Source organism: Cupressus sempervirens, chromosome 4 (assembly GCF_028749045.1).
Source record: "Cupressus sempervirens isolate cs-2001-9-10 chromosome 4, ASM2874904v1, whole genome shotgun sequence".
NCBI classification, from domain to species: domain Eukaryota; kingdom Viridiplantae; phylum Streptophyta; class Pinopsida; order Cupressales; family Cupressaceae; genus Cupressus; species Cupressus sempervirens.
The window spans coordinates 123,783,481-123,792,141 of record NC_143121.1 but is presented as its reverse complement, the minus strand read 5'-3'; the positions used below and the strand labels follow the sequence as shown (position 1 = coordinate 123,792,141).

General features: G+C 30.8%; 1 non-coding gene across 1 annotated transcript; it reads left to right on the top strand.

The window, feature by feature from the left end:
- Window positions 1-7,577: 7,577 nt before the first annotated feature.
- Window positions 7,578-7,651, top strand: TRNAI-AAU (transfer RNA isoleucine (anticodon AAU)). Its single transcript has one exon. It is a non-coding gene; the product is annotated as a tRNA-Ile (tRNA).
- Window positions 7,652-8,661: the final 1,010 nt, after the last annotated feature.

Genomic DNA, 8,661 nt, shown 5'->3' with positions numbered 1-8,661 from the left:
TTTGAGTGTAACTATCTTCAAACTCTTGTCAAAGTTCAAAAATTACTAATTTTAGAAAAAAGGTGTCCACTTATACCCCTCTTTTGGTACCACAACTTGGTGCACTTACCCAATGCAAAAACACACATATATGCCTAAAAACATCAAAATTGTTAGAAAATTCAATATGTATTCTACAAAAACAAGTTGTGCATGTGTGATTTATCTTCACATAAGAAAAGTTTACCCATCTCAAAAACTCTTTGAGTTATTCAAATTTGAGGATACATACCAATAAATTTTGCAAAAAATTATGTCTGAGTTGAGTTCAAAAAATGTTTCGCATGTAGATCAGGATTTTAGATACGAATCCTATTTCTTACAACATCTCTTTGATTAGGGGAAACATGCATGTTATTTGTCCAAAAATCTTCAATCAATTATTTCAAAGCTTAACTAATTTTTTTAATTCTTTCACGGTACTCTACCGCTAAATGTCCATAAATAATTTTTTGTTAGATCTTCCACTCTCTTGTGCCTTATCTTGGCTCTCCTTAGAGTACCTCTACCGACTTTTAGTGTTTTTCTTATCTTTCTCTTGAGTCAAGTTTTCTTCATTTGAGTACTTACTATTGTTGATGTAAGTATGTGTCTTATGATATTATTATCTTTGGTGTGTGTTTTAGAATCCACTTTGTCATATGAACTCATTAGATTCATTACACTAATTTTTTTTCATTTGAATCATCCACCATTCTTAGCCCAAGAATTTCATGGTGGGCCTAAATTTTAAATTTCTCATCATTTCAAAAAATAATTGGTATTGACCTATCATATTTAATTCTTCAAAGAATAATCTCCATATATGATCAAATTTTCTTTGACAAGTACACTTGCTAATCTTGTTAGGCATTGATTTCAAAATGTTAGTATCAATATCAATCAAATATTTTGGTCTTCTAAACTAAATTCTAGAAGTTGTCATAATATCTTCCATCCCCTAAACATTTTGAACATCAACATAAGGTTGAGTGATTTGTGTACCTTGAACTGAAGATGATGTGCCTTGGCAATAAGATGCAAAAGATGGAATATCACCTATTTGATATGTTGATGTTGTGCCTTCAACATGATATGATGGAGTGTGTACATTGTTAGATGTACAAATTAACTTCTTTTCAACATGAGATGATGATATGACTCCAACATTGGAAGATGGTGTAACTTCACAATTCAATTGTCTTCTTGAGCGTAAGAGTCTCATTTGTTCTCTTTGTTTTCTAATTCTTCCTCTTTATTTCTTTGTATTGGTGGTTCATGTTCCTCTTCAAAAGAAAATTCTTCATTATTGCATTGCAATTTTCTCTGTTCATGTAGTAGTTTTATTTATCTCTTTTAATTGCCAAATCTCTCTCCTTCTTTTCCATTGTTTGAGATTTTGATTTCTTCCTTGACATGATGATGATTTCTATATGTCAAATTATTCAAACATCCAAATTACTTACAATTTATAAATAATAAATCATTCAAACATACAAATTTTAATGAATTCACTTTATATTAAATAAATTATCAAATTATAATGAAATTTATCTCTATAGTAACAAAGAATATTTAAGAAGGATTGCACTAACCTTTTCTATAGAAAGAATGCACAAAAACTTGTCAAATAGTGTATCCTGTGATTAAATTTGGTGTTTGCTAGCTTCCAATACCATGAATCCCATGTATTATGTTGGAACTACAGAACAAACAACAAACAAAAAAGGAAATATGGGTTAGTAGGGTCTCAAACTTTTCTTGTAAGCATTTTTTGGTGTCTTCATATAGTGTGTACGCACTATAGCACATACGCACTCTGTGAACTCTCTCTCTCTCTCTCTCTCTCTCTCTCTCTCTCTCTCTATTTCTTTGTATTGTTGGTTCATGTTCCTCTTCGAAAAAAAATTCTTCATTATTATATTGCAATTTTCTCTATTAATGTAGTAGTTTTATTTCTCTTTTAATTGCCAAATCTCTCTCTTTCTCTTCCATTGTTTGAGTTTTTGATTTCTTCCTTGACATGATGATGATTTCTATATGTCAAATTATTGAAACATTTGAATTACTTACAATTTATAAATAATAAATCATTCAAACATACAAATTTTAATGAATTCACTATATATTAAATAACTTATCAAATTATAATGAAATTTGTCTCTAAAGTAACAAAGAATATTTAAAAAGGATTGCACTAACCTTTTCTATAGAAAGAATGCACAAAAACTTGTCAAATAGTGTATCCCATGATTAAATTTGGTGTTTTCTAGCTTCCAATACCATGAATCCCATGTTTTCAATTGGAACTACAAAGCAAACAAAAAACAAAAAAGAGAATATGGGTCAGTAGGATCTCAAACTTTCCTTGTAACCATTTTTTGGTGTTTTCATATAGTGCGTACACACTATAACACATATGCACTATGTGAAATCTCTCTCTCTCTCTCTCTCTCTCTCTCTCTCTCCCTCCCTCCCTCCCTATTTCTTTGTATTGGTGGTTCACGTTCCTCTTCAAAAGACAATTCTTCATTATTGCATTGCAATTTTCTTTGTTCATGTAGTAGTTTCATTTATCTATTTTAATTGGCAAATCTCTCTCCTTCTCTTCCATTTTTTGAGTTTTTAATTTCTTCCTTGACATGATGATGATTTCTATATGTCAAATTATTCAAACATTATAATTACTTACAATTTATAAATAATAAATCATTCAAACATACAAATTTTAATGAATTCACTATATATTAAATAACTTGTCAAATTATAATGAAATTTGTCTCTATAGTAACAAAAAATATTTTAAAAGGATTTCATTAACCTTTTCTATAGAAAGAATGTTCAAAAATTCATCAAATAGTGTACCCAATGATTGAATTTGGTGTTTGCTAGCTTCCAATACGTTGAATCTCATATTTTCTATTGGAACTACAGAATAAACAATAAATAAAAAATAGAATATGGGTTAGTAGGGTCTCAAACTTTTCTTGTAACCATTTTTTGTTGTTTTCATATAGTGCATACACACTATAACACATATGCATTGTGTGAAATCTCTCTCTCTCTCTCTCTCTCTCTCTCTCTCTCTCTCTCTCCCCCTATTTATTTGTATTGGTGGTTCATGTTCCTCTTCAAAAGACAATTCTTTATTATTGCATTGCAATTTTCTCTATTTACATAGTAGTTTCATTTATCTCTTTTAATTGCCAAATCTCTCTCCTTCTCTTTTTTTGTTTGGGTTTTTAATTTCTTCCTTGACATGATGATGATTTCTATATGTCAAATTATTCAAACATTAGAATTACTTACAATTTATAAATAATATGATAATGAAATTTGTCTCTATAGTAACAAATAAAATTTAAAAAGGATTGCACTAACCTTTTTTATAGAAAGAATGTTCAAAAACTAGTCAAATAGTGTATCCAATGATTGAATTTGGTGTTTTTTAGCTTCCAAAACTATGAATTCCATGTTTTTTTGTTGGAACTACAAAACAAACAACAAACAAAATAGAGAATATGGGTTAGTAAGGTCTCAAACTTTCTTTGTAACCATTTTTTGGTGTTTTCATATAGTGTGTACACATTATAGCACATTTTCAATGTGTGAAATCTCTCTCTCTCTCTCTCTCTCTCTCTCTCCCCCCCCCCTCCCCCTTCCTCCCTCCCTTTCCCTCTCTATTTCTTTGTATTGGTGGTTCATGTTCCTCCTAATTCTTCATTATTGCATTGCAGTTTTCTTTGTTCATGTAGTAGTTTTATTTATCTCTTTTAATTGGCAAATCTCACTCCTTCTCTTCCATTGTTTGAGTTTTTAATTTCTTCTTTGACATGATGACAATTTCTATATGTCAAATTATTTAAACATTAGAATTACTTACAATTTATAAATAATAAATCATTCAAACATACAAATTTTAATGAATTCACTATATATTAAATAACTTGTCAAATTATAATGATATTTGTCTCTATAGTAACAAAGAATATTTTAAAAAGATTTCATTAACCTTTTTTATAGAAAGAATGTTCAAAAATTCATCAAATAGTGTACCCAATGATTGAATTTGGTGTTTGCTAGCTTCCAATACGATGAATCTCATGTTTTCTATTGGAACTACAGAACAAACAATAAACAAAAAAGAGAATATGGGTTAGTAGGGTCTCAAACTTTCCTTGTAACCATTTTTTGGTGTTTTCATATAGTGCATACACACTATAACACATACACACTATGTGAAATCTCTCCCTCCCTCCCTCCCATCTCTCTCTCTCTCCCTCCGTCCCTCCCATCTCTCTCTCTCTCTCTCTCTCTCTCTCTCTCTCTCTCTATTTATTTGTATTGGTAGTTCATGTTCCTCTTCAAAAGACTATTCTTCATTATTGCATTGCAATTTTTTCTATTTACACAGTAGTTTCATTTATCTCTTTTAATTGCCAAATCTCTCTCCTTCTCTTCCGTTGTTTGGGTTTTTTATTTCTTCCTTGACATGATGATGATTTCTATGTGTCAAATTATTCAAACATTAGAATTACTTACAATTTATAAATAATAAATCATTGAAACATAATTTTTTTAATGAATTCACTATATATTAAATAACTTATCAAATTATAATGAAATTTGTCTCTATAGTAACAAATAAAATTTAAAAAGGACTACACTAACCTTTTCTATAGAAAGAATGTTCAAAATCTTGTCAAACAGTGTATCCAATGATTGAATTTGGTGTTTTCTAGCTTCCAATACCATGAATTCCATGCTTTTTGTTGGAACTACAGAACAAACAACAAACAAAAAAGAGAATATGGGTTAGTATGGTCTCAAACTTCTCTTGTAACCATTTTTTGGTGTTTTCATATAGTGCGTATGCACTATAGCACATATGCAATGTGTAAAATCTCAATCTCTCTCAATCTCTCTCTCTCTCTCTCTCTCCCTCCTCCTCCCATTCCCTCTCTCTCTTTCCCTACCTCCCTCCCTCACTCCCTATCCCACCCCCTACTCTCCCATATTTCTCTCTCTCTCTCTCTCTCTCTCTCACACACACACACACACACACACACAATCCCATCCTCTCCCATCCCCTATGCTCTCTCTCTACTCTCTCATCCCCTATTTTCTCTCTCTCCCCCCCTATCCCACCCTCTCTCATCTGCTACTCTCTCTCTCTCTCTCACACACACACACATCTCCTACTCTCTCCCCATCCTCTACTCTCTCTCTCTCTCTCTCTCTCTCTCACACACACACACACACACTCTCTAGCCTCTCCCCCTCTCTCCTTCCCTCTCTCCCTATCCATCCTCTCTATTGAAATACAAGGCTTACAAAGTGTGTGTGCATTATAGTGCATACATACTATAATGTTCGAGCACTATGTCAGCCTTAAATTTAAAAATTCTTTAAATAGAATGTGCATGCGATAGCATACATGTGCTATTTAAAGCTTTGGATTCTACCAAGCCTAAGGCCTGGATTTTTCTTGGGGATCCAACCCAAAGGTTTGGAGTCTCTAAATTGGTCTGAGATGTGTTTTGTAGCAAACATATAAAAATTATTGAGTTTTCTTATGTTCCCTCCTTCAAGTTTCCTCGTGATTGAGCATCGATAAAATTAAGTTACATGATATTGTAGATCTTTGTGCTAGTTATATAACCATATATTTATTTCGAACTCATACTATTTCATGCCTTTCAACTATAATTTATTTTGAATCTATGTTCACTTTTTCTAAAAAATCAACATGTACTAATTAGGGTGTAGATTTTAGCTCATTTGTCAAATTTTGCAATAACTTACTTTTTTAGAAACTAGACTCCATTCTACACACTTTCAAAAAAAGAGTTTTGATTTTAGATTAGTTTTCAATCATTTCTAAGGAAAGGACACATATATTTTGCATCTTTGGGATGTGTCCAATTACAAAATTCTTTTAAAAAAATACCCATTGTAAAATTACCTGAAAAATATGGGATAAACTACATGATGTTAGGTAACTTTTGACCAGAGTGATTAAAGAATTTTTTTTTTTAAAAGAGTTAATTTTTAGGGGGCCACACTTCGCACTATGTTATATCTTTTTCTGAAAAATAGTACCACTTTTTGTTGCCTCCTTTTTTGAGGACCTAAAACTAAACCATTTTGGAAAAAAAGTTAGTAATTTAGAAACTAGATTCAAAGGACTACTACTTTGTTTTTGTCATATCTTAAAATTTTGAGCATAACTATGTTTAAATTCGTATCGAAATTTAAAAATTGTTGATTTTAGAAAAAAGTGGTCAATTATACCCCTTTTGACATCACAATTTGGTGCACTTACCCAAATAAGTCTATGTGTTTTAGAATTGAACAAAAGATAACATTTCTAAAACATACAATAATTATATAAAAGTGTGTACAAATATGTTATCACATTTGAAGCATTCTAATAAATTGAACACATAAGCAAATAAGAAATAATGAGTTAAAGAAATTTTAACATAATAAATAATAATTATAATTTATAACAATTATAAAATAGTATATATGTATATTATTTTAATGTAAAATAAAGAAATATACAATATATATGCATTAATTTTAAAAATTATATAATTTATTAAATTATAAAAATAAATAAAATTTCTACTACGTAAGATTTCTCATTAAATGTTTTCTAATATTTTGAATAATACTAATGATAAAAATATTTTTAAAATAGTACTATAAACTAAATAGATAACAATAACTAATAAACATGCATGTCTCAAAACAAATATATTAGATGTAATGCCCAAAAAAGTTTAAATATTAATCACAAGTATTAATTCTTTAAATATATTATTGTTGATTTATATTCCAAACGATTAAAAGACTGGATACCCCGTTGGGAGAGTTTTAGAAAAATCTGAAACTAAAATGCAGGGGCAAAAAGAATTTAAACTCTAACATGTTCAAACGAAATTAGCCGTTGGGAGAGTTTGAAATTAAATGCAAGGGCAAGAAGAATTTAAAAGTCGAACATTTTGAAACCAAAATAGCCGTTGCAGGGAGCGGAGTAAAGCATATCGGTAGAGATTCTAAATACAGTTTTATCTCCTTCTCTTCGATATTTGTATCTGATTCTTTATCCTCTGCTAGCAATATTTTCATTTGTTTATTTATTTTCCCTAATCGGAATATTTTGTAAGTCTTTTTTGAGTGTTTTCCTTTGCTGGTATGTTTGTTCAGGTTGTTGTCTGCTAACACAGCGTACATGCTGGTCTTGACTAACTTTATTTAACATCTCTTGCTCTCTCATCCTGATGATGGATCACGTAGTGTGATTCGAAACGTTGATGACAAAAATCTCTACACAATCTAATCCAGAAACTGATTTACATAACTATGATGGATTGTAGAAATCTGATCGCATTAATTTCTTTTTTACTATAACCAACTAAAACACTTAATCGTAAAAGAAGATTATTTTGCCAGGAAAAAAATTACGTCTTTTTAAATATGATTTGGATTTTAATTGACTGGATGCGCAGTTTCAAGAACCAATAGAAATTAGCGAATTAGTAACCAACACGGGCCTATTAGCTCAGTTGGTTAGAGCGTCGTGCTAATAACGCGAAGGTCGCAGGTTCGAGACCTGCATAGGCCACCAGAAAAGAATATTTTGATCTTTTACATGGGCCACGATTCAGAACGGATTTAAATCAATTCTATGTAGCTTATTTAGGGGCTAACCATGTTGTTTTGGCATAAGAATAAGTAATTGCACGAAAGTTTAGCTTCTCAGAAATCAGAAATGACACTGTTATTGCAATGGATATTTAACAATGTTTTAGATTTCAAGTATAGAACAGAGAAGTTGAAATCTGAGAAAAGATTTCACAGCATTTCAGTATTCTGCTATGATTTATTGGGGGACAAAGCACAAATATTTGCATAATTTAAAGTATTGTACAGTGTCCCAGCAGCCACAACTCAATGCTTGCCATACTGCTTCTCGGATTTTGTTGTAATTTGCTACAACATGGTGTAAACGCTTTCATTTCTGACATGAGGCTCATAACACACTTCTTAGCTGTAATTTAAGAAAATGTTCAAAACATGTTTTATAAGCTCAAATGATCTAGAATCATATCTGTCAGCATTGGTGTTAATATGCTGATAGTAATATATAATTATTATATGAAGACTTCACTCATCTGATAGAAATAGGCGGTGACCACTAAGTTAGTCTTATACCAGCTTGTGGATGAGAAGTGCGATGCCACATTCCTTGGTAGCCTCCTTTGGAGTAGGTTTTTAATACACATTTTCATATTCTAGAAACATTCAAGCAAATACAATAACCTGGTGTAAATAGAAACTCTAAACTTGGGCATGAATATCAATCTTCCTAAAGTTCTTGAAATCTTCCTAAAGTTCTTCCTCTCTAAATAGGAATTCTAAACTTGGGCATGAATATCAATAAAAGTATAAAGGATTGTAAAATTTTGTTAGATGTTGTTATTACAACTATACTGGTAGAAATGTATGAAAAATGTAGAAACATTGCAAAAGCAGTGGAATATTTGATAAAGTACTTCAGAAAAATGTAGTTTGATGGACTGCAATGATTGTAGAATGTGTCTAAAGTTGAGGTCCGACTCCTAGCTATTATCT